The sequence below is a fragment of the Scylla paramamosain genome, chromosome 17, assembly GCF_035594125.1.
Source record: "Scylla paramamosain isolate STU-SP2022 chromosome 17, ASM3559412v1, whole genome shotgun sequence".
NCBI lineage: Eukaryota > Metazoa > Arthropoda > Malacostraca > Decapoda > Portunidae > Scylla > Scylla paramamosain.
In genome coordinates, this window is record NC_087167.1 from 14,200,001 (window position 1) to 14,222,759 (window position 22,759).

The window sequence follows — 22,759 nt, forward strand, 5'->3', positions numbered from 1 at the left end:
TTTTCTGTCTGCATCTGTACGTATATATGTATGTATTTATGTGTGTGTGTGTGTGTGTGTGTATGTATGTATTTCTCCATTCCTGTCTTTACCTTGTCTAACAGAGGAGTTCCAAGACACATCTAAACTTGACCTAACTCTTAAGTATTCCTTCTCTTTTAAATGTGGGACAATTAGCTTTTTTTTTTCGTGATTTTTTTTATCCTTGAGTCCTTCCTCCCTTACGAATAAAAAAGACAAACAATGAACCACTCGCTCCATTACCAAACTCTAAATAACAAATGCATATATAAAAAGTGAAGCAACAACCAGACAGACAAACTCTCAAGAACTATTAAGTTGAGGCAGTCATTTCAAGATTCTGGTGGCGAGTTTCAAGTTATCGAATGAAGCTACTCATGGCCAGGAAACAAGAGCTCGGCGTGTGGTGCCTGAGAAGGTTAAAGGTGCAGTGGTGGTGGTGATGGTGAAGAAATAAATGGACGGCTGGCAGGGCCGGAAAAACGAAGACCTTAGTTGATGTCAATAGAGAGAGAGAGAGAGAGAGAGAGAGAGAGAGAGAGAGAGAGAGAGAGAGAGAGAGAGAGAGAGAGAGAGAGAGAGAGAGAGAGAGAGAGAGAGAGAGAGCTAACATCAGTGCAAAACGCGCACAAAAATTCTTCAAACTTTGGCAAGTAAAGACCTACGCTACAGAGAGAGAGAGAGAGAGAGAGAGAGAGAGAGAGAGAGAGAGAGAGAGAGAGAGAGAGAGAGAGAGAGAGAGAGAGAGAGAGAGAGAGAGAGAGAGAGAGAGAGAGAGAGAGAGAGAGAGAGAGAGCCTCTGCCAACGAAAACTTGGAGGGAACACAAGCACCTGAAAGGGCGTAGCAATGAGTACACTCCAATGACTTTCAGTACATGATTGGCGTAGTGGAAAGTTCTGTATCTCTTATTACTTCTCGGTGCTAAAATCTAATCTGAGGAAGTTCATGTAATCCAAACGCGAATCTAGTCTACGAAAATACATCCTCGTATAGTAATCTCACAAGGAGGCACAAATGTAATCAATCTAATATCATCACGTGTGAGTAGCAGATAACACATGAAAACTTGATTATTTATCTATGACTTGAGAAAACCGTTATCAGAAAAAGAAAACACTTAAAAAAACACTGACTTTTAATCGACCAACATTAAGATGAAGTGTTGTTAGCATTAATCAGATAAGTATTGAACATTAAGGGAATTCTAAACATAATTCTTAATAGCACTAAGAATATAAAGATCTGTTTGACATTAAAGCAATTTCAAGCATCTGTCATATTAACATTAAGGGAGACTTTAAACGTTTAATCTTCCCAGGCCAATACGAATACATGTAAAGACAAGCCGAGACGGGTGTTTGGGAAGCACAAGTAATACACACCGGAAAAATGTTTAGATCGTGCTCGAAGCAGTGTTGGGAGACAATGTTATTAGAGCGACGGCGTCCGATACACGAGTTGCGGGGAAGACGCTGGAGCCGTATTTGATCAAGAGGTTTAGTGGGGATTCCCGAGGCAGGCCGACTAACAAGCAGCGACTTACCTGGCGCAGCGCAGGACACCAAACAATAAACAATTTCCAAACAACGTATGTTTCGTTATGTCACCGGAACCAATACCTCCAAAACTGATAGAAAAAAAGAAAAAATAATAATAATAGAGGGGCAGGAGAGCGGGGGGGGGGGAGGGAGGGAGGGAGGGAGGGAGGGAGGGAGGGAGAGAGAGAGAGAGAGAGAGAGAGAGAGAGAGAGAGAGAGAGAGAGAGAGAGAGAGAGAGAGAGAGAGAGAGAGAGAGAGAGAGAGAGAGAATGGTCCTACTCCTCAAGGCTTGTGTGTCAACAGTATGTAAATGACAGCAGGCCAATCATCTGCGCGGATCAGGGACGATGACAGTCCTGTGTGCCACCACCACCCTTTGCTTCCCCTTCGTCTACCTGCACAGAACCACCACTACCGCCACCACTATCACAACCATCTCACTCACCCATCAGACCACACAAAAATCGCCACTCTCAACTCCACATTACCTGCATAATTACCACTACCCACATATACCTACACACCTGAGCACACCATTATCATTACCTAGGAATCAACAGAACCACCACCAATCTGCCGATTGTAACTTGGAAGTGAGCAAAGTAACATTTCCACCATACCTAGCTGCATGCTAACCACCACCAGCATCTAGTACAGCTTGGTAAGTCAACTCAAGAACCTGAAGACAGACATTGAACGTGCTCTGCATACCTGCCAGTTTCTTTCACCATCTACCGCTACACAAACCAGTTATCACCACTGACATGACACTAACAAACGCTCAAACGCTACGTAACTGTGAATGAAAACAACCCACACACCCCAACACACATACAGTCATCCTCACCTTTCAGTAACACCTCACCTCAGTCACCACTACTCCCGCCACCTCTATGTGAACGACCTCTCCTCTCCTCTCCCCCATACCCACTCCACGACTCCACCAATTGCAGTCTATTCACAACTCCCAGTCATCTCTCCTCCCTCTCCTCATTCAACACCACCACCGTGACAAGTTGTCTCATATAGCACAGGGTCTTTCATCTCGTCTCTCCTCTCCCGTCCCATATCTCTCTCTTCTCAGGTTACCTATCTCTTCTGTCCTATGGAATTACACCTTCAGTAGTTGAGCTGATGTCTGGGTATCCGCAGTCACTCAGTCAGTCAGAAGCACGTTAGTGAATATGGTATGTAAAGTAAGTCAGTTTGAGTCATTAAGTAACGTCCCTTGTCTACCTCTCACAGCAGGAGTCAGTCAGTAAATATGTATGCAAATAAGTCAGTTTGAGTCATTAAGGCATTCAGTTAACCCCTTTTCTCTGCCTTCACAGCCATCCACTAACCACCTCCACGCTTCCAATCCATTACCACTTCCCACTTCCATACTCCATTTAAACCTCACCCTCCCTTCAAACAACTCTACAATTCTTCACACGTTCGTCCCTTGCCCCTCTTCTCCATAGCAAGCAAGCACTTACCTAACCACCACCACCTCCTCTCTCATCCACGTCCCAGTATAAACCCTCAGCCCCCCCCCCCAACTTAATTGCACCTCCTTTTCAATACAGACTCCCCCGCCCTCCACACACTTCATGCAGAGTCGGGAGGTAAAAATCACAAGTCGTTGGTATATTACGAGTTATCCTAATGGTGGGAGAAATTACGTTTTACCTTGCCCAGTTTTCTTAATTTTAGTACCAAATATAACTGATGCCTCTCTCTCTCTCTCTCTCTCTCTCTCTCTCTCTCTCTCTCTCTCTCTCTCTCTCTCTCTCTCTCTCTACTAATGTCATCACGAGAAGAGTAATTACTCCCTAATAACGCTTATGGATCAAGGCATCTCAGGCTCCACTCTACTCCATCCATCATTACCCCCCCCTTTTTTTATTTATTTTTTTCATGTACCCTTTACGCCACATTTAGTTTTAAATCCTCCGAGGACGCGCGCGCGTGTTTATCGGACCTAAAACGTCCTCTCCTCATCTATAATTAATCTTTTTACTTGTGGAGAAATAATAATGATGGTAGTAGCAGTAGTAATAGTGGTGGTGGTGGTGGTGGTGGTGGTGGTGGTGGACAGCAAACCGACACTATCACCACCACCACCACCATGAAAGACGAACAGGAGCAGCCGATAGCGAAACACTCACCGACCACGACCTGCCCGACCCTCCCCCACACACACTGACGCCCGCCGGCCCCTCCTTCACCTGGCACCTGCCTTCCCCAAATTTAATTAAACCTCGCTACCCATAAATCCATTGTTCCGCCGTAATAGAACAATAAAACCCCGTCTTCTTTTTCCCTCCTTCCATCCCTTCTACTTCTTCCTCCCTCCCTCACTCCCTCCACGCAAGTCTTTACAAAACAAACCCACTCTTGCCGCCGTCGACGCCACCGCCGCCACCACCACCACCACCACCTCAGTTCCTTGCATGCTAAATACACGCATTAACCCAAGTCTTCAGCTAGGGTTCTGACGCTTGATACCCTAACTTTCTTTCCACATCCCCCTTTCTTTTTCTCATTCTTTACCCTGTTAGTTCGTTCCCAGTAACCTCACCTAATTTCCATCCTGCTCCTCGCCTCCCCCCATACCTCCGCACACCAGCTCGCCCCACCTTGCTGCTTCTCCGTCTCCCTATACTAGTTATGCCGCTCCTTCCCTTCCTTAGTCACCTTAAAAACGATATTACATTACCCCCTGCTCTTCCTTTCACTTCCCACCTCCCGTTTTCTTTCGATTTTCAACCGCTTCTCCTCTTCCTCCTCCACCTCCTGCTCCTCTTGACGTGTCCTCCCTTTTTTACTCCTCTCCCCACACCCTTTGCTAACAGAAACAATAAAGTAGAGCAAGGACTGTTCCTCACTCCCCTTCCCCTTCTCCTTCCCCCTCAGCGGTCTCTCCCCTAGTCATGTTCACTCACTCATACACACGCTGGCGCACACGTACACACGAATGCACAAACACACATAAAGTAATATCACAATACTTAATGTTACTGGACGAATCATTTTAATTGTGTGTGTGTGTGTGTGTGTGTGTGTGTGTGTGTGTGTGTGTGTGTGTGTGTGTGTGTGTGTGTGTGTGTGTGTGTGTGTGTGTGTGTGTGTGTGTGTGTGTGTGTGTGTGTGTCCACGCAGCCGTGATTAAGCCACTTTCTTTCTTCACAACCAATTACGAGGTAGAACAACAATTCAAGCTGAAGAGAATTACCCGTAACAAGTCACACACGGGTCACCTAACCCCTGGCACCACAAGCTAACTAAAGCCGGAAGGAGTATTAAAGCGCACTAGATATGAATAGCAAACATATTACCTCCCCTCACACACACCCACACACGCCCACGCGAGCAACACAACACGGAAGTATAATTCGCGTGGAGCTCCCTTTCGCCAAGCTCTCTGTACTCGTCCCTAACATTAGGTGACCAGGACTTCAACCCTCCCCTCGCATGACGCATGGTGGCGTCATGTGTCACTCGGCCATACCTGACACCTTAGAAGGGGAGGGGCAGGGGAGGGGAGGATAAGAGGGGAGTGGTAGTGAGTTACCTTGCACTGCTGGGAATTAAGGTGAGGTGCGTGTGAGATGAGGGGAGGGCACGCTCTTATTACGTGCTGGTCGGTAATGCTGCGAAAAAAAAAGAGAAAAGAAAAAAAAGAAAAAATATATAGTCATATATAACGGTCAGCACTCACACCCAGGAGGGAGTGTAGGTGCCAGAGTAGTGGAAGGTGTTGGCACACAAAACTCCTCCCTTTGTTCACATGTTAACACCCTTTCCTCTAGGATAAATAAAATGGTCTTATTCAAGGAGATTACCCCCGCCCTTCCCTGTTTAAATACACGAAAATAGAAGGGGTGAAGTGACACGTCTTGCTTGCGGCCACACGGAGCGCCGCGGGGGCCTGACAAAGCATGGTGAATGAGGAGACAGAATCCCGCTTCACCGCCACTCCACCTGCTGCTCATGGTCGTACAAACTCACAATAGGGCTGTAACCCACCTCACCCTTGCTATCTCCACCCCGTGACTTACATTACCAAACCTCCTATCCATGATAAGCTGCCCGCACCCAGCCGGCCCCCTACACTTGGCAAGGTGTGGGCCTCCCACCTGCCAGTAAAGGGAAAAAAATAACCTCCTGGCATCGTATCATCTAAACAGTGTCAAGGTAGAAGGTGCCCGCAGTTTTTCCACCGGTTTCCGGCGAGGGCCGCCACCTTGTAGGAAGACGACGCCACGGAGCCTTGGCTGTGGGAGAGGCAGGCTCAGTCTCGTGTTGTGAATGTGTCAAGTGGACTGGAATCACAATTAAGCCACTCGCAATTCAATTTGCTCAATCTAATTCCCTCTCAAGCACCAGCCTCGCCACGCACGTCTTGGAGTCACAGCGCCCTTGGCAAAGAGCCTCCCACTTCCCTTCCTCTTCGCTCCCTTTTGAACACAAGTCTCCTTTCCTTGCCTCTCGCCCTTCCCATTTCCTTCATTCTATTCCCGGGAGAGTAATTTTTTCTATCACTTTTTCTCAACACCACCCTCCATTCACTTCCTTCGTGGTGCTCGCTGCTCCATCCCTCGCACCATCTCCAGACATCACCTACATCCCGTCCTCCGCCGTTCCCTCGCCCTGCTCGTCGCCACCTGCAAATATTACCTGGTGTGAGTGATGGGTCACGGGGCGAGGTGCGAGGCGGCGAACGAGACCCTGTGCCGGCCCGGGTTCGGCAACACCCCTACCACTCAGGCCTCACAGGGGAGCAGTTTTCCTTCCTTCCACCTCGGCCTCTTCCCTTTCGTAATACGGGCACCACTATCCATCTCCCGACAGCTGTAGGAGGGCGGGAAAACAACATACGATCCAGCATCGAGGGAACCAGGGGGAGGATGAGGCAGAGGCGGCGAGGGGAGAAAAGAGGGGAAGAAGAAACAAAGGGGAGTAGGTAATGGGAGGTGAGGTGAAATAAAGAGGCAAGGAAGGGCGGTGTGGTGGAGAGATGAAGGCAGAAAGAGAGAGAGGTCGAGGGAGAGAGGTATGGAAGAAGGGGGAGAGTAGGAGAGTAAAACCTTTCTTGTGAGGTACAGAGGAGGAAGAGAAGAGGGAAAAGGGTGGGGCTGGCTGGGGGCTTGTCTAGGGTAAGAGGGTCAAGCCCGGTTGGGGTGTGGGGGGAGGGAGGAGATGCGCTAAGGGCTAACTTGGGCGTAAAGAAGGAAAGCATTGGAAGGAGGAAGGCAAAGTGCAGCAAAACACACTAGAAAAAGAATGTACCGTACAGAGAGAGAGAGAGAGAGAGAGAGAGAGGAGAGAGAGAGAGAGAGAGAGAGAGAGAGAGAGAGGAGAGAGAGAGTAGAGAGAGAGTGTGTGTGTGTGTGTGTGTGTGTGTGTGTGTGTGTGTGTGTGTGTGTGTGTGTGTGTGTGTGTGTGTGTGTGTGTGTGTGTGTTGTGTGTGTGTGTGTGTGTGTGTGTGTGTGTGTGTGTGTGTGTGTGTGTGTGTGTGTGTGTGTGTGTGTGACTGAAGACTAAGGAGGAGGAGGAGGAGGAGGGGGAAGGAAAAGTCGAGATCGTGAAGTGAAAGGAGAGAGAGCTCGGACGAGAGAAGAGAAGTGTCAGTGTACGGTAAGGAGAGAGAAGAAAGAGAAGAAACACCAAGAATGGAGAGAAAGGAAGAAAGGAACGCGATACGATACGATACGATATGATACGAGAGAGAGAGAGAGAGAGAGAGAGAGAGAGTGAGAGAGAGAGAGAGAGAGAGAGAGAGAGAGAGAGAGAGAGAGAGGAAGCGTTGCGGGGGGCCAACAATCACCAGCACCGCCACACAGTCACGTCCCGCTTCGGTCCCCAACAGGTAAACAACCCCGGGTAATCTCACGCCAATTAACCTGCCGTCAAAGACAAAGTCCCCGTAAAACCATCGGCGTCACCTCTCGGCACGATACAATTATTATTTAGCTTCGAGGGGCGGGGAAGCTGAGGTGTGTGTGTGTGTGTGTGTGTGTGTGTGTGTGTGTGTGTGTGTGTGTGTGTGTGTGTGTGTGTGTGTGTGTGTGTGTGTGTGTGTGTGTGGGAACAGGATGGACACAGCAAGAGAAGGCCATAGGAAAAGAAGCGGGAAGAATTAAGCAGAAAAAATCAAGGAAAAAGATCTATGTAAGGAGGATCATGAAGGGACACAAAGCAAGAACTAACAGATGCAGACGTATTGGTCTTAATGGGGTTGTTTTTAGGGGCCTTAACTATCTAGTATACAGCATGAGGAGGATGGCAAAGATAAAGAAGTAGTAGTAGTAGTAGTAGTAGTAGTAGTAGTAGTAGTAGTAGTAGTAGTAGTAGTAGTAGTAGTAGTAGTAGTTGACGCAATAGTGGTAGCGGTAGTGGTGGTAGTGATGCCAGTAGTAGAGATGGAGATGAAGCCGGTGGTGGTGTTGGCAAGTACTTCGTCACACACACACACACACACACACACACACACACACACACACACACACACACACACACACCACCACACACACACACACAAAAAAAAAAAAAAAAAAATCATAATTTAACACAAACAAACCGACAGGCATTTATAATCACTTTAATCATCCCTGCCATTGTCATGCTACCCTCATTTCCATTACCATTCCAAATTAATGGGCAAGAGCGAAATGGAGGAGACTCATCTTCGGGGGGGGGGGGGGATGAATTGGAAGGAAAAAAAAAAATAAAAGGAAACTGAAAAATTCGTTACATATAATGGGCGTATCAATAAACCAATGAAACTTTGACAAATTAAACTTATACATATCAGAGAGAGAGAGAGAGAGAGAGAGAGAGAGAGAGAGAGAGAGAGAGAGAGAGAGAGAGAGAGAGAGAGAGAGAGAGAGAGAGAGAGAGAGAGAGAGAGAGCGTGGGAAGAGATGGCAAGTAAGGGAGGCTGTGACCATCCCATCAACCTTTGTGTCGATCTAATCCATCATTAATTACTTTGCCACACCCACTACCCACCACCCCCACGCCAGCCAGCCCGCACACGCCCCGGAGCTCCCACGCCGCGCCGCCCACTCATGCGTCTTGGGGCCAACATGAACTAAATATTCAGGGAAGAGGAATAATTCATTGTCACAGTCAGGACATAATTCACGCATCTCCTGTGATGTCGATTATGCAAATACACGGCGACGTTTCGTCCTTAGCACTTAGTCATTTATAAGACATCCTCGTATTTTACTATTCCTCACTCAAAAGTATTTAAAGAGTATTAGGCTGAATGAAAACTATTTATTTCTACCAACAGTCGGTATGTAGCAAGTGTGAAAAGCAAAGCCTTGTTTATGCCAGCTTTATTTTCCGATTTCATCACGGAGTGACACCTAACACGTCTTTCTTTATTTTCTTTTCACCCACTCTCTATTTTAACTCTTGGCGCATCCCCAAGAGTCAACAAAAATGCGTAGTTTGTCACGGACAGCACTTTTCACTCTCTCCCTCCCAACTTACGCCCCAGTTTTGCTATTAACTCTTTCTAACTCCCACAGGAAGACGCAAGCCAGCCATTACGTGATTAGCAGCTCGTGAGGCGGAGCTGCACGTCCACACAGCTAAGTGCATGCAAGCCCTTGATCCATACCCGACCTTCCTGCTCCCAGCCAGCCAGGTCAGACCACATGGTGCTGCCATGGGTCACCATGCACTCCACACCACTCACGGCCCCGTTCATGCGGTCTCGTGATGGCCATTCGAGGCAATCACGAATGACGTCCACTCCGTCTTAATAGAATCACAGGCTCACGCACACTGCCCCTCTGGTTCCCGGTGTCTCTAAGAATATAAAACTACACATAAAACGAGTCTACTCTGAAAAGTAATTGGTTTTGCTCGCTAACCCACTGGCTCAATACTCTATCGCCATCCATTTTCACTCAAGTAACAAGAGTTCCTGCTGTCAACCTCATGGGGAAGCAGGCACCCGCAGCACCAGGCGGGCGTCGCGACGCGAGGCAGGAGGACCGGGAGGGGGGGGGGAGGGTATATTGAAATTGGTGAAGGAGAGAGATTGCTGTGTGAGGAGGGAAGTGGTGTGAGGATGAAGTGAGAAAAGGGAGGCACGATGAGAAATTGAGATAAAGCGGTGTGTGTGTGTGTGTGTGTGTGTGTGTGTGTGTGTGTGTGTGTGTGTGTGTGATGTGTGTGTGTGTGTGTGTGTGTGTGTGTGAGGGGTGGAAGGGAGATAGACTGAGACAAGAGAACAGAACTGCTGCAGAGAGAGAGAGAGAGAGAGAGAGAGAGAGAGAGAGAGAGAGAGAGAGAGAGAGAGAGAGAGAGAGAGAGAGAGAGAGAGGAAAAAGAAAGGATGTGAGTGAGGGACAGCGGGAGTGAAACCGACGAGATGACGCAGCTCCTGGCAAAACAGTTCTCTATCATCGGGGGAGACAGGCCAATAACAGCGGTGCAAACATCCCCACCCCTCCCTGCCTAGCCCTCACGCACAACCTCGCGCACTCATAACACTGACGCGTCCCCTCCTGCCACCCCCACACACCCGGCCTTCACAAGTCACACAACACCACTCGAGAACGTAATAACAACTGTGAGAATAGGGAAGGGTTGGGCACGGCGGCGGCGATGGCACCAACGCGAGAGAGAGAGAGAGAGAGAGAGAGAGAGAGAGAGAGAGAGAGAGAGAGAGAGAGAGAGAGAGAGAGAGAGAGAGAGAGAGAGAGAGAGAGAGAGAGAGAGAGACCATCGGAAGCTTTAATCTCACCAGGTTCAAAACGTATGCCTACCAGTCTTATCATGTCATCAGAGCCGGTGCTGAGTGCTGACATTAATAAAAAATGACCACTCGGAGCACCTTCATCACCCCCCTCAGCACCCTCGAGCACTCATCATGATCCATCAGAGGAACGTGCATCAAAAAATGTGTGTGTGTGTGTGTGTGTGTGTGAAAGAGCCGGCCACGTCATCTCCAGCAGGCAGCGGCGGCGACATCCCGTTCCTCTCTCGGTCCCTCTATAACAAACAGGACTCCACTACCCTATCTGGTCACAGCCGCTGCTTCTAACTCACTGCAACTTCGCGGGAAATGACGCCCACCGTGGTGAGTGATAGATATGGAGGTCTGAACTGACATTTCGTTTATCACACAGACCGACCATAAACCAGAATCTGAATTTTAACGACGATGGGAACAGCACCGCCTGTGATCTATCATCATTATCGTTCCAAGGAGGAGGAGGAGCGGAGGGGGAGAGACGTTGATCTCTGTGTGTGTGTGTGTGTGTGTGTGTGTGTGTGTGTGTGTGTGTGTGTGTGTGTGTGTGTGTGTGTGTGTGTGTGTGTGTGTGTGTGTGTGCGTGTGTGCGTGCGTGCGGAGTTGGTGCGGTTGCCGGGCATAATACCGTGCTGGATGTGAAAACCACGAAGCTGCTGATAAGGGCAGCTGAAGGGGCGGTACTGGTTATGGGTAAACACACGCCACGGAATCGATTTCGCACCTCGTTGTCAATAGTCGGGGGCACGTTACATACAGAGGAAGGGAAGCTAGACCAGTCACCGGAGCACCACGCCTCAATACTACAGTAAAAAAAGCAAAGCTTAAATCGCCACCATCACGTGATGCACTCCCATAAAAAGAAAAAAAAAAAAGGGGGGGTGGAGAATCAAATTCCACATTTTCCTTCTGCCTCGAAAAGAAAAAAATCTAGTACTGTGTAAATTTAAACAGAAGACTTCAGTTCCTGAGGGGATGACTGAGAGGAAGGAGGGCCTGATAAGGGAATGGAGGTTACGAGAAGAGGAGGAGGGAGGAGGAAGTGGGATAGTAAAGGAGGAGGAGAGGGATTGCACAGGGGGAGGACACAAGGAGAGTTAGGAATGGGAGGGGGAGGAAGGGGAGAGAAGGGCCCAGAGGCTCCTCAATTTAGAATCCCATTGAGTTCAGCTATTCGACGCCGAGCTCCTTGCCTCCCTTCCCAGGCTTCAGGGGTCGGAGATGGCCGCCAGCTGGGTTTGTTGTATTGGGCCGGTGCACCCTCTCGCCCCTCATCCATTGTGCTCAAGAACCACCATTTCGCTCTTTTACTCTCCCACGGGTACCGGCGTCTCTCTGGCCAAACACATGAACCCGGAGACGAAGCGCCATTGTCTCTAAGGGAGTAGGGGCGGCGCGCCTGTTTGTTGTGACCAGAGGATGCCATTATCCGCTTGGCGTGGCGTGGCGTGGCTGGAGGGACGCGGGTATAGGGGGTGTACAGGGTGGAGACGCAGCAGAGCCAGCGAGGGAGGGGGTGCAAGAGAGAGGCAGCACTTTTCCTAGCGTGGGAGGGGAGGGGGAGGAGAGAGGGAGTGGTGACATGTGCATATTTAAGTAGGACAGGCACGGGGAAAGTGACTGGCACTTGCAAAGGACAGCGGTCAGGAAGCGAGGGAGTGAGAGGCACCGCCTATCGCTGGTCCGTTGTGGATATGAACGTTATAACATTGCATATCATTGCTAAGTGTTCATTTTCATTACCTTTCATCCTTGACTGACTGGCTGACTCCTTACCCTTTCACGAGAGAGAGAGAGAGAGAGAGAGAGAGAGAGAGAGAGAGAGAGAGAGAGAGAGAGAGAGAGAGAGAGAGAGAGAGAGGAGAGAGAGAGAGGAGAGAGAGAGAGAGAGAGAGAGAGAGAGAGAGAGAGAGATTCAATGCTGGCGGGGAAAAAATACAGAAGCCAGCGATATATCCGATAAAATATAATATTATGCAAGTGAAAGGCTGGAAGGTAAAAGGGGAGGAGAGGGGGATGGGATAAAAAGTTTAGTCTACGGATGACGGGAAATGAGGTAGGATCATCTCCCCTCCTTTAGCCCCACTCTCGGAAAACAGAAAACGGGAGGAGGAGAGGGAAGAGGAGAGGAAGAAAGGGACGGGACAGCAGGCGTGGAGGACGGCGAGTGAGTGAGAGGATACAATTGGAGTGGGAGGCGAGAGTGAAGTCACCGTTTTTAAGACACTTCAGGTTCTTTTTAAGAGCTAACTTTTCCCTTGAACAACGACGAAAAAAAGTGGTGATAAGAGAAAATTTTCCTTGAACTTCGAGAACCAAAAGGAGAGACAAAAAGTTTGGTTACCGAAAGTCGTGATGAGAATATTTTCCTTGAATACTGACCGAACAAACAAGAAGTTAAGTTGGACACTAAACGTCATCAGAGAAAATTTTCCTTTAACAGAGAGAGAGAGAGAGAGAGAGAGAGAGAGAGAGAGAGAGAGAGAGAGAGAGAGAGAGAGAGAGAGAGAGAGAGAGAGAGAGAGAGAGAGACGATGGTAAGTTTCACCATACAAAGTCGAGACAGGGGAAGACTTTCCATGAACATCGAGAACAAACATGATAAATTCGAATTCTGAACAAATATTCCCACAAATGGGTTAGCTGACAATGAAGACGAAAAAGTAAATAAAAAACAAACACACATCACTCTATGTAGCCACGCGCACTGGCAGTAGTGAATGGGCGGGCACGGACTCCGCCTGTTAAGGAGACCGCGCAGGGCGGGCAAGTCCCGGATGTGATGACGTCACGGGAATATATAAGCGGGGGTGATGCCATTCGCCGCGCCCGCATGACCCACCTCAGCTGCCGACGCCACCATTTGTTACACTCCCATCCAGCTTTCTTCCCCTCACACCACTGCACCGACACAACAGGGCGGAAGGCAGATAGTGTATCATATCAGCTATAAAAAAAAAGAAAACATCCCCTACCCACATCACCCACGCACCACTACTGTCCACTCCATTCCTTATTTCAGAAAACACTCACTCTTGACCATAGGTAACTTTCTGGGGGGGGGGGAGAGAGAGAGAGAGAGAGAGAGAGAGAGAGAGAGAGAGAGAGAGAGAGAGAGAGGAGAGAGAGAGAGAGAGAGAGAGAGAGAGAGAGAGAGAGATATGGGTTGGGTAGGCTTAGACGATTTGCTTTCTGCTAACGAGGTTGATGAGCGAAGGTACGCGTGTGAGTGGGTGGCAGTAACAAGAGGGAAGGTCAACGCCCGGCCCTCCATACTTGGAGTGCCGCAGCAAACCCGGACTTGCACACCTGCTCTTGGTGCCACCTGACCTTCCAGCCGCTCACCTGGGTCTCGGCGCGCACCTATACCACTACTCCATCTCCTTCCTCTCGCTCTCACCTCTCCATCCATCCAGGGTAGTCTACTTCACTTCTATTACTCACTATAGTTTCGTGTCTTTTTTTAGATACGGTTACCATTTCCCTGCGACTTAAAATGAAGAATTGTTATTGATATCCTATGTAACGCAAATAGTAGACTATGAAAGGAAGTGCTTGTTATGAGACGAGCGTAAGCACATGAACTTTAAATAATATCCTCTTATGTAATGCAAACTGTAGATTACGAAAGGAACAGCGGTATAGACTTTCTATGGGCACCGCCTTTTCCGTACAAGACAAGATTGATTGTGTAAGTAGTGAGGGTGTTGTTGTGTTGTTGTAGTTGTTGTTGTTGTTGTTGTTGTTGTAGGAGGAGGAGGATAAATGTTTAGCGTCGAATCTAACACTAATTCCCCTGAACAATGCATTAAGTCGGCCGTGTCGCCATTTCCTCACTGACTTCATTTTTCTCCTCGCTGTTGGTCGTTTCTCCAGCTCCTAATGCACCCTTGGCCGGCACGTAAACATGATAATTGCCCGCACAAATATATCCCTGGGGGCGGCGGAGGGAGGACCGTGCACGCCTACCGCCAGTAAAGTGATCCGTCTTGCAGCCTTTATAAGACATTAGCTCGCTTATTCGCTTTGCTACGCCGACTCCGGAAAGAAGGCCTCCCCCCATGATCCTACTCCCCCTTTTCATCTTTCACCCCCTCCCCCCACCTCTGCCAAGCCAACTTCCCTATCCTGCCTCGCTTCCAACTGCTGTTTTTAGTCCGCTACGTATTCGCTCTTCCTCTCTTAGCCTTTTCTTATGCCTCACTACTAATCACCCTCTTCCACTCTCCCCTCACTACCTCTTGCCCACTTCTCCGTCATGTCCCATCCCCTAACTTCCTCCCTCTCTCCCCTCCTCCTACCCACCACCACTCGGCTCTCTCTCCTCGTTTCTCGTGAGGCAATATACACCAAACCTGATTAATTGGCCGGCGGAGTTAACGAGGCGCCCGTAACATGCTACCCCGGCACCACCATTGTTCCCCTCATTTGTCAGTGCTAACACCACCACCACCTCCGTCGCTGCTACCCTCCACTCGCACCCCCAAACGCGATCCGACCCCACCCACCTACCCAGCCACCCCACGGCACCTCATTATTACAAGGATTACAAGAACGTGAACTTCCCTTTACCCCAGGCTGGACTCAACACAGCACACTCTGAAAAATACATAAACTGATGCTGCAGGCTAAGAATATCTGTATGCAAACAGAATTAAGATAAAAACAAAACTAAAAAAAAACAAAGAAAAAGAATCGCTAAGGACTAACGATGACTTTTATCCCAGTTTCTCCTTTCCGAGCTAAGCGGGCGGTGGACAAAAGGCGTACGGAGTACATAAATTTTCTTCGTTTCCTCGGGCAAAGGAAGTAAAATTCAGGAGTGTAAAGGAAGAAGACAAGAACAATGCAGCGGCGTCCATCCAGCGTCGTAAATTCGCGGCGGAATAGTCACATGAAAAGGCGAGCGACGAGGATGCTTTGGGAGGAGGAGGAGGAGGAGGAGGAGGAGGAGGAGGAGGAGGAGGAGGAGGAGGAGGAGGAGGAGGAGGAGGAGGAGGAGGAGGAGGAGGAGAACAGGCGTGAGTGGCGGTCATGTAGGTCCATCCGTCTGCAGCGAAGGGAGACTGACAAGGGACTTAGGAGGAGGAGGAGGAGGAGGAGTGTCTGACCGTCCCTTGTTGGCATGACGACGTACAGTAAACATGTGTGTGTGTGTGTGTGTGTGTGTGTGTGTGTGTGTGTGTGTGTGTGTGTGTGTGTGTGTGTGTGTGTGTGTGTGTGTGTGTGTGTGTGTGTGTGTGTGTGTGTGTGTGTGTGTGTGTGTGTGTGTGTGTGAGTGTGTGTGTGTGTGTGTGTGTGTGTGTCATACCGGGTGGAGAAAGAACGTCCAAGAACACTCATGACAAAACCATAATGATAACAAAGTTGGTCATATTCCCTGGTTAGCATTCTGTTTACTACTCGGGTGCGAGGCGCGAAGTCGAAGGCGTGACAATTTTTAGATTAAGTTATGGTCTTCCCTTGCATTGTTTCCCTTGTCCATAAAACAAATTAGAGATCGACAGGTGGCAGACGGTGAGGTGAGGTGACAAGAAGAGGGAGGAGAGGAGAGGAAATGTCAATGCCTTAATCAAAACGTATGTCAATCTCTCTCTCTCTCTCTCTCTCTCTCTCTCTTCTCTCTCTCTCTCTCCTCTCTCTCTCTCTCTCTCTCTCTCTCTCAGCAATCATAAACTACCGAATTAAAGAACAATTACACAGCCATGGCCTACAATTATTTATGATAGTTAATGAGTTCGTATTAGGAGGGAGGGGGAGAGAGAGAGAGAGAGAGAGAGAGAGAGAGAGAGAGAGAGAGAGAGAGAGAGAGGAGAGAGAGAGAGAGAGGAGAGAGAGAGAGAGAGAGAGAGAGAGAGAGAGAGAGAGAGAGAGAGAGGAGAGAGAGAGAGAGAGATTCTGGCCAAGCCCTCAGAGGCAGTGTATGGGTAGGATGGGTTGAGGGAGGAGGAAGAGGGTTGGCAAGGCACACCATATCCTCAAAAAAAATATAAGTAAATAATAAAAAAAAACGGTGCCCCCCATACACGGAAAATAAAAAACACGAATCCCAAGGCATTAATCCTCTAACTTTCCTTATACTACTACCGACACACACACACACACACACACACTAGAAGGCTCTCAACCAACAGCAGGTAAAAATTCTCTCTCTCTTTTTAACCCCGCCACCAAGCCAACACCTCAGTCCGTTTACAGCGCCAAAAAAAAAGTTGTGGGCTCCCGCGGGTCTATCAAAAACTGTACCTATTTATCAAGGAGCCGTGCTGAGGGCTCCCGAGAGGCTGGCAGGATGCTATGCTACGCCCCATTGCACTGAAGGGGACCGGAATTATGATGGCCGCACTGAAACTTCATCTATTCCCGTAATAAGGATTAGCATTACCATCTTAACGTTTTTTTCTTAAAGGAGTTACGTAAGTCACTGATAGCTCATAGCAGCATGACGCTTCATGCCGGTAATTTTTTGTTTTATGGCTCAAGAAAATATGGCTACAGATAATTAAAAAGCCAGAACTACCCAGTTAAATAACTTTGCTCTCAACTAGTTTCTGGAAATTATACCTTCTCTTTCTTAACTTAGAGACCATAGGAATGGAAAGACTAAAATTAATATACATCGGATCCGAAACCTAACACAAACTAACCTCTTCATAAAACATATGTAAATCATATCAGTGTAAAGACCACGGACCTAGTACATGAATACACTTTATCGCATTCACCTACATCTATAACACCCGGTACATGAGGAGAGAGAGAGAGAAAAGAGAGAGAGAAAAAAAATCAAGAAACAAGCTGAAACCCTCTTAAAAATTCCAGAACGCGCGATATCATGATACAATACTGCTGTACACATGACAACATATGCGTTGGATACAAAAATAAACACGTAACACAGCGGATGTCCTGGCTTGTGAATGTCGTAGCGCACAGTACCACAGCACCACATACTACTCTGGATTGAAGATAAACGAATCCCAGTGAAGGTGTGAGTGGCCTGTTGTGGTGGTGGTGGTGGTGGTGGTGAAAAAGTGGCAGGGAAAAAAGCGTAACTGGTGAGCGTGTGTTGTAGGGAGGAACTTTTCACGTGTAGTTCCTTAGTTTACCTGCTGTCTATTTTCCTACACAATCCCCAACCCCCCTCTCTCTCTCTCTCTCTCTCTCTCGCTACACCTCCACCTCGTACACATTAGTAGCCAATAGGAAGCTACCCACGGAATAAATAGAATTCGGATTGGCTGAGTGTGGGATGGGAGGGTAATCAAAACAGAGAGAGAGAGAGAGAGAGAGAGAGAGAGAGAGAGAGAGAGAGAGAGAGAGAGAGAGAGAGAGAGAGAGAGAGAGTGTTTTCTTTGGCATCTCTCTCTCTCTCTCTCTCTCTCTCTCTCTCTCTCTCTCTCTCTCTCTCTCTCTCTCTCTCTCTCTCTCTCTCCACCAGAACGGAAACCTAGGCGATAGCAAGCTTCCACAAGCCAAGACAGGAGGTTGGTGGTTGGCTGGCTGACCACCACCACCACCACCACCACCACCACCACCACACCAACCCTCCCTCCGGACAACCCTCGCCATGAGCAGCCCACGCGACGAATAAACAAGCAACAAAGAGGTTAAGACGAAGGTGAAGGTTCGGTGAGGCGTGCATGCAAATACGATGACGGAGAGACCGAGGACGAACGCAACTGAACTCGTGAACTTAGGAGCGGCTATGAGGAACAGAGTATAGCATGGATGGATGGTGCAAGTAAACTCTGCTGGTTCTCTAGCTTCTCCCACTCCACCATCAGCGTTCCCTATAGAAGGGTCACCTGCCGGGGCCACATGCAAATGAAGCTCGTGGGGGAGTAAAACCAACGGCATTGAAGTTTGCTAGTTTCAGCGCACGTAGGGATGGGGGAACTGCTGCTGCTGCTGCTGCTGCTAGGGGAATGAGCGGATGGGTGGGTAAGAGGGCGCGGGGAGTGAAGAGGAGGGGCGGAGGGAGTCTTACCTACCTACCCGGACACGGATAAAGAATGGAAGGCCCTGAGATGAGAGGGTGGCGGAGAACCAGAAAGGGAGGGAGGGAGGGAGGACAGGACTGGCAATGACACTGAGGACAAAGAGGACAAAGCAGACTCAGTGAGAGCTTCCACAAGCCCCCCTTCTCCTCCCTATCTTTGCTGCCCTTACCTCCACGGCTCCCTTACACCAACCCAAGACCTAACTCAGTCGCCTCTTCCTCTTCTTCCTGCACGCTGCTTACGGAGAGAGTGTTGAGAGAGAGAAAAAAAAAAAAAAAAAAAAAAAAAAAGCAAGACATGTGATAAAGATAAAAGCTACGCGCGGGGAAAGTGGGTGGGGTAGGGTGAGGAAGGATGGATGCCAAGTCGAGGCACCACGAGAAACGAAACAGAGGGTACCTACTGACGTGACGGATGTGGGGCTACTAACTTTGATGAGGTTGCATTGTAGTGGCGGTGGTGGCGGGCAGCAACTTAACGCAAACAGTTAAAATCAAACTGTTAGTGTCCCATTACTTACTCGTAACTTACTGTTTGAAGTGTTCCTCAGGGTTAATTAAAGTAGTGAAGGTGCGATGCGAAGAGAGACCTGTGGCTTATGATAGTTTTACAAAACATAATAGTAAAAGGGAAAAGGAACCGAAAGATACATTATGTCTACACGGGGAAGAAGAAATATAGATGAAGAGGAAGATAAAAACTTGGGAGGGAAGGAGAACAAGATCTATTACCTACTCTGTGATTGACAATACCCAAATTACATTGAAATACCACCTCAAGAACAAAGCAAGAAAACGTGAACACCATGCGTTCATCTTGGCAAGCCTGAAAAGGAACTACTGATGTTAATGCAAATGAAGCTACTCTACGAGAGAGAGAGAGAGAGAGAGAGAGAGAGAGAGAGAGAGAGAGAGAGAGAGAGAGAGAGAGAGAGAGAGAGAGAGAGAGAGAGAGAGAGAGAGAGAGAGAGAGAGAGACTGCAGAAGCGAACAACCTTGTGCTTTGACATATAACGAAGTACCAAATTACATTTTTGTTTCCGAGGCTCAAAATCCTACAAATTTTGAAGGATCAACAGCCACCATGAAAAAGGCACAGGGAAGGGCGGGGCAGGAGACACCGCGTACCAGGAAGGACAAGAGGTGAAACAGAGAAACTATAATGTGGGGAAAAACTGCAAACAAAAATAAAAGATGAAAAGAGTAGGATAACGTGAAGTAACGAATCTCTCTCTCTCTCTCTCTCTCTCTCTCTCTCTCTCTCTCTCTCTCTCTCTCTCTCTCTCTCTCTCTCTCTCTCTCACCAAATGAATGTCTCGAGAAAACAAAGAAGTGGGGTTCGTAAAAGCAAAGTGTAATTTTGTAACGAACAAAACTATTTGGCAGAAGTGAACACAGGTGTGGTGGTGTGGCATGATATTAGGGAAAAAAAAAAAAGTAAAACTATATTCATATTTAACCTGCATGCAACTAGAGCAGAAAACATGGTTGTATGCTCCTCAGGGATAAAAATCTCGCATCCAAACGTGAGCATAAATATGAACTCACTTGGTAGCGGTTCTATCGTGACATGGAAAAAGAGAGAGAGAAAAAAAAATGGGGAGAGTAAGAAAGGCCAGAGAGTATTCATACTTGGCTTACTGTAGGAGGGAAGAAAAAAAATCCTGCGGAACTACCTTTCAGGCCGGTGAAGTCCCATTAAAGAGGAACTGCGATGCTGGGATAATTACATGTAACACAACTAGTTAGGAAAGACCATGCAAAAACAGGAATTCATAAAGCAAACCCTTAATAAAAGATGCAAGGCTTCACGAGTCTAGAACACCATTCCAGTTACGGCATAAATATGGCAAGTGATAAATACGAGGAGGAACCATCAGCTGACACATTTCCCATGGAGCATTTGACTCCGGGTCTGTCTTGCCCTTTGATGCCTCAGACAGTGAACACAAAACTGGCTACAACCTTAGGGTGCGAGATGCCCGATATAAGCTAGGGAAACAAATAACACTAAGGGGTGGAGCTTCGGAAAAGTGGAGTGGCGATGCAAGGCGAGCCTCTAGGGCACCACACATTTCAAACACGGTGCGTCATCCGGCAAGGCAAGTAATGCAACACAAACATACCACAATGCACTAGTTCCAGCGAAACAAAGACGTCACTCATTTCACTGTAAAAATTCAATCTATATATATATATATATATATATATATATATATATATATATATATATATATATATATATATATATATATATATGATCGACATGCCCATACCAGAACAAACGGCTAACTACACTCGGTAGCAGTAAGGTGCGTGGTGGATGGGGATGAGTGGTGTAGTGTGGTGGGTGGTTATGTTTAGTGAGAGGAGGAACTGTATGAGGTGCTTGCTGAAATAGAGAAGGACGGAACAGACTGCTGGAACACTGAGCATGTTGGGAAGGGAAGCAAGAAAATATCGAGAGTCCAGACAGTCACACACTTGGTCAGGAGGCATCAAGAGTGGCCAAGGGGAGCGAGAGTGATGGTGGACTGTTTACCTTTGTCCCAGGGTTCAGGTAGCCTCTGAAAAACACAAAGAGAAAGGAAAAGTCAGAGATGGAATGGGCAATAGACTATAAATAATATTTAGCAAGAATCAGCCTGTGGAGCTTGAGAAAATAAATAAAAATACCTAAGTTGAAGTAAAAATAATAGAAGTGTATAAAAACTGTCAGGCATCATCTTGCATAGGATACTCAAGAGACTCAGGAATAAGATCATATAAATGAATAAGTAGATTTAAACACAGGTTTGAGTATTTATTTGTTCAAGTAAACAAGGTCGGAATAAGAAAGTTCACACAAAAGTGCAACACCAGCAAAGATATACTTAAAATGTAGAGTAAGAATAATGTATCTCTAATGTAGAGAAGATAGAGTTGCCAGCAGAAGTAGAGAACCCACGAAATGGCAGTTCTGTTTCCATAAAGGGTCATCACAGGAATACTAGAGATGTAGTATAATAAAGTATATGAAGTAGACGGAATAAATATATCAAGACGTGTAGTATTATGATGGTGGAGATGAACATTGCCAGAGTGAACTTAATGCGGGCTCAAGGGCTGGCTCTAGCTCATGCACGCAGGCCGCACGCAACACCCGCAGCCCAGGAGGAACCTGTATCGGGAGGGAGGGGCGGCGGGCCATTCTCGTCATTTATTTTAGGTCAAACAACGGAAATTATTAAGAGGGAAATTTTGGACCAAGTACAATGAACAGACGGTGGTAAGAACATAGTGACACCAACACGGCTACAGTATAGGAACACTGCTGGTACGCCGAGAGAAGAGATCACAAGCAGCCCTAAGACAGGCATGTCCGTAGTGCCAGAGACAAAGCCCAGCTACAACTGAACAAGCAGTGCACTGGATGGTGAAAAGTAACTAAGTAACTAACTAAATGTTCCAGATGTAGCGCCGTACGAGGGCCTGTACAAAGACAAAACATTTCTGCTTTAAGTTGTCTGTGACAACACCGAAGAGAGATTCCTTAGATCCAATAGAAAATGCATGCAATGATGCTGCTAAGACTGCCATGAGGAGGTAGGCACAGTGACACCTGGTGCAGACACAACATAATATACGTACAATTTTACCTGATTACTGGTGAGTGACAAAGCAAGGCATTTTTGCTTTTTCATAATGATGACATGTTGAACACTTCTATGTGCAGTATGCAAATAAAAAGTTTTCGTTATTATCCCTACTCAACAAATATGCTCATATGTCACTACATTGCTAAATCCACACCATGTTTGCATTAACCTCATATGTGACATGAAAAAGAAGTGCAAATACTGTCAAGTGTAAGCGTGATGTGCTGCTTTATAGGACATGTGATTCAGTGTAACTCATGAACAGTGAGCATATCTTCTTGGTTACTTCTATCGATTCTAAACATAACCAACAAAAATCAACATTCATCACACACACACACACACACACACACACACGGCACTGGAAGTCCCTGTGGGCTTGGTAGAGGATGCCGCGTCAGGTCGACACCAGCAAACTTGACCAATGATTTCCATATTTTAATTAAACTATGAATGATTAACTATTTTTTAATGTAATATCCAAATTACTGAGTGCATATTGACACTTATTTTTAACTTTAATGTAACCACCTTGTCTGATTGAAATTCACACTAGCCAAGGCTTTCATTTCACTATCAACATATTCAATGTTTATTGATCAGTGAGAAATAGACAAAATAATAAAATAAATCATATATATATATATATATATATATATATATATATATATATATATATATATATATATATATATATAATATGTACAGGGACACACACACACACACATTAACAAGTTACTGTAATGTACACATTTACTAATTTTCAGTACCTCACAATAATTAAATCCCTACTCAA

At 47.2% G+C, this 22,759-nt stretch overlaps 1 protein-coding gene across 2 annotated transcripts in view; it reads right to left on the reverse strand.

Annotated features, from left to right (window-relative positions):
- LOC135108502 (uncharacterized) overlaps window positions 1-22,759 on the reverse strand; it is a 96,684-nt gene that overhangs the window by 63,499 nt on the left and 10,426 nt on the right. Inside the window, exon 3 of one of the 2 annotated variants that reach the window (XR_010272311.1) lies at window positions 20,594-20,892. The exons of the other annotated variant lie outside the window; for it this stretch is intronic. The gene's annotated coding sequence lies outside the window, so the exon portion shown is untranslated. Of the gene's footprint in view, window positions 1-20,593; window positions 20,893-22,759 lie in introns of those variants that run through there. 2 annotated transcript variants of the gene reach the window in all.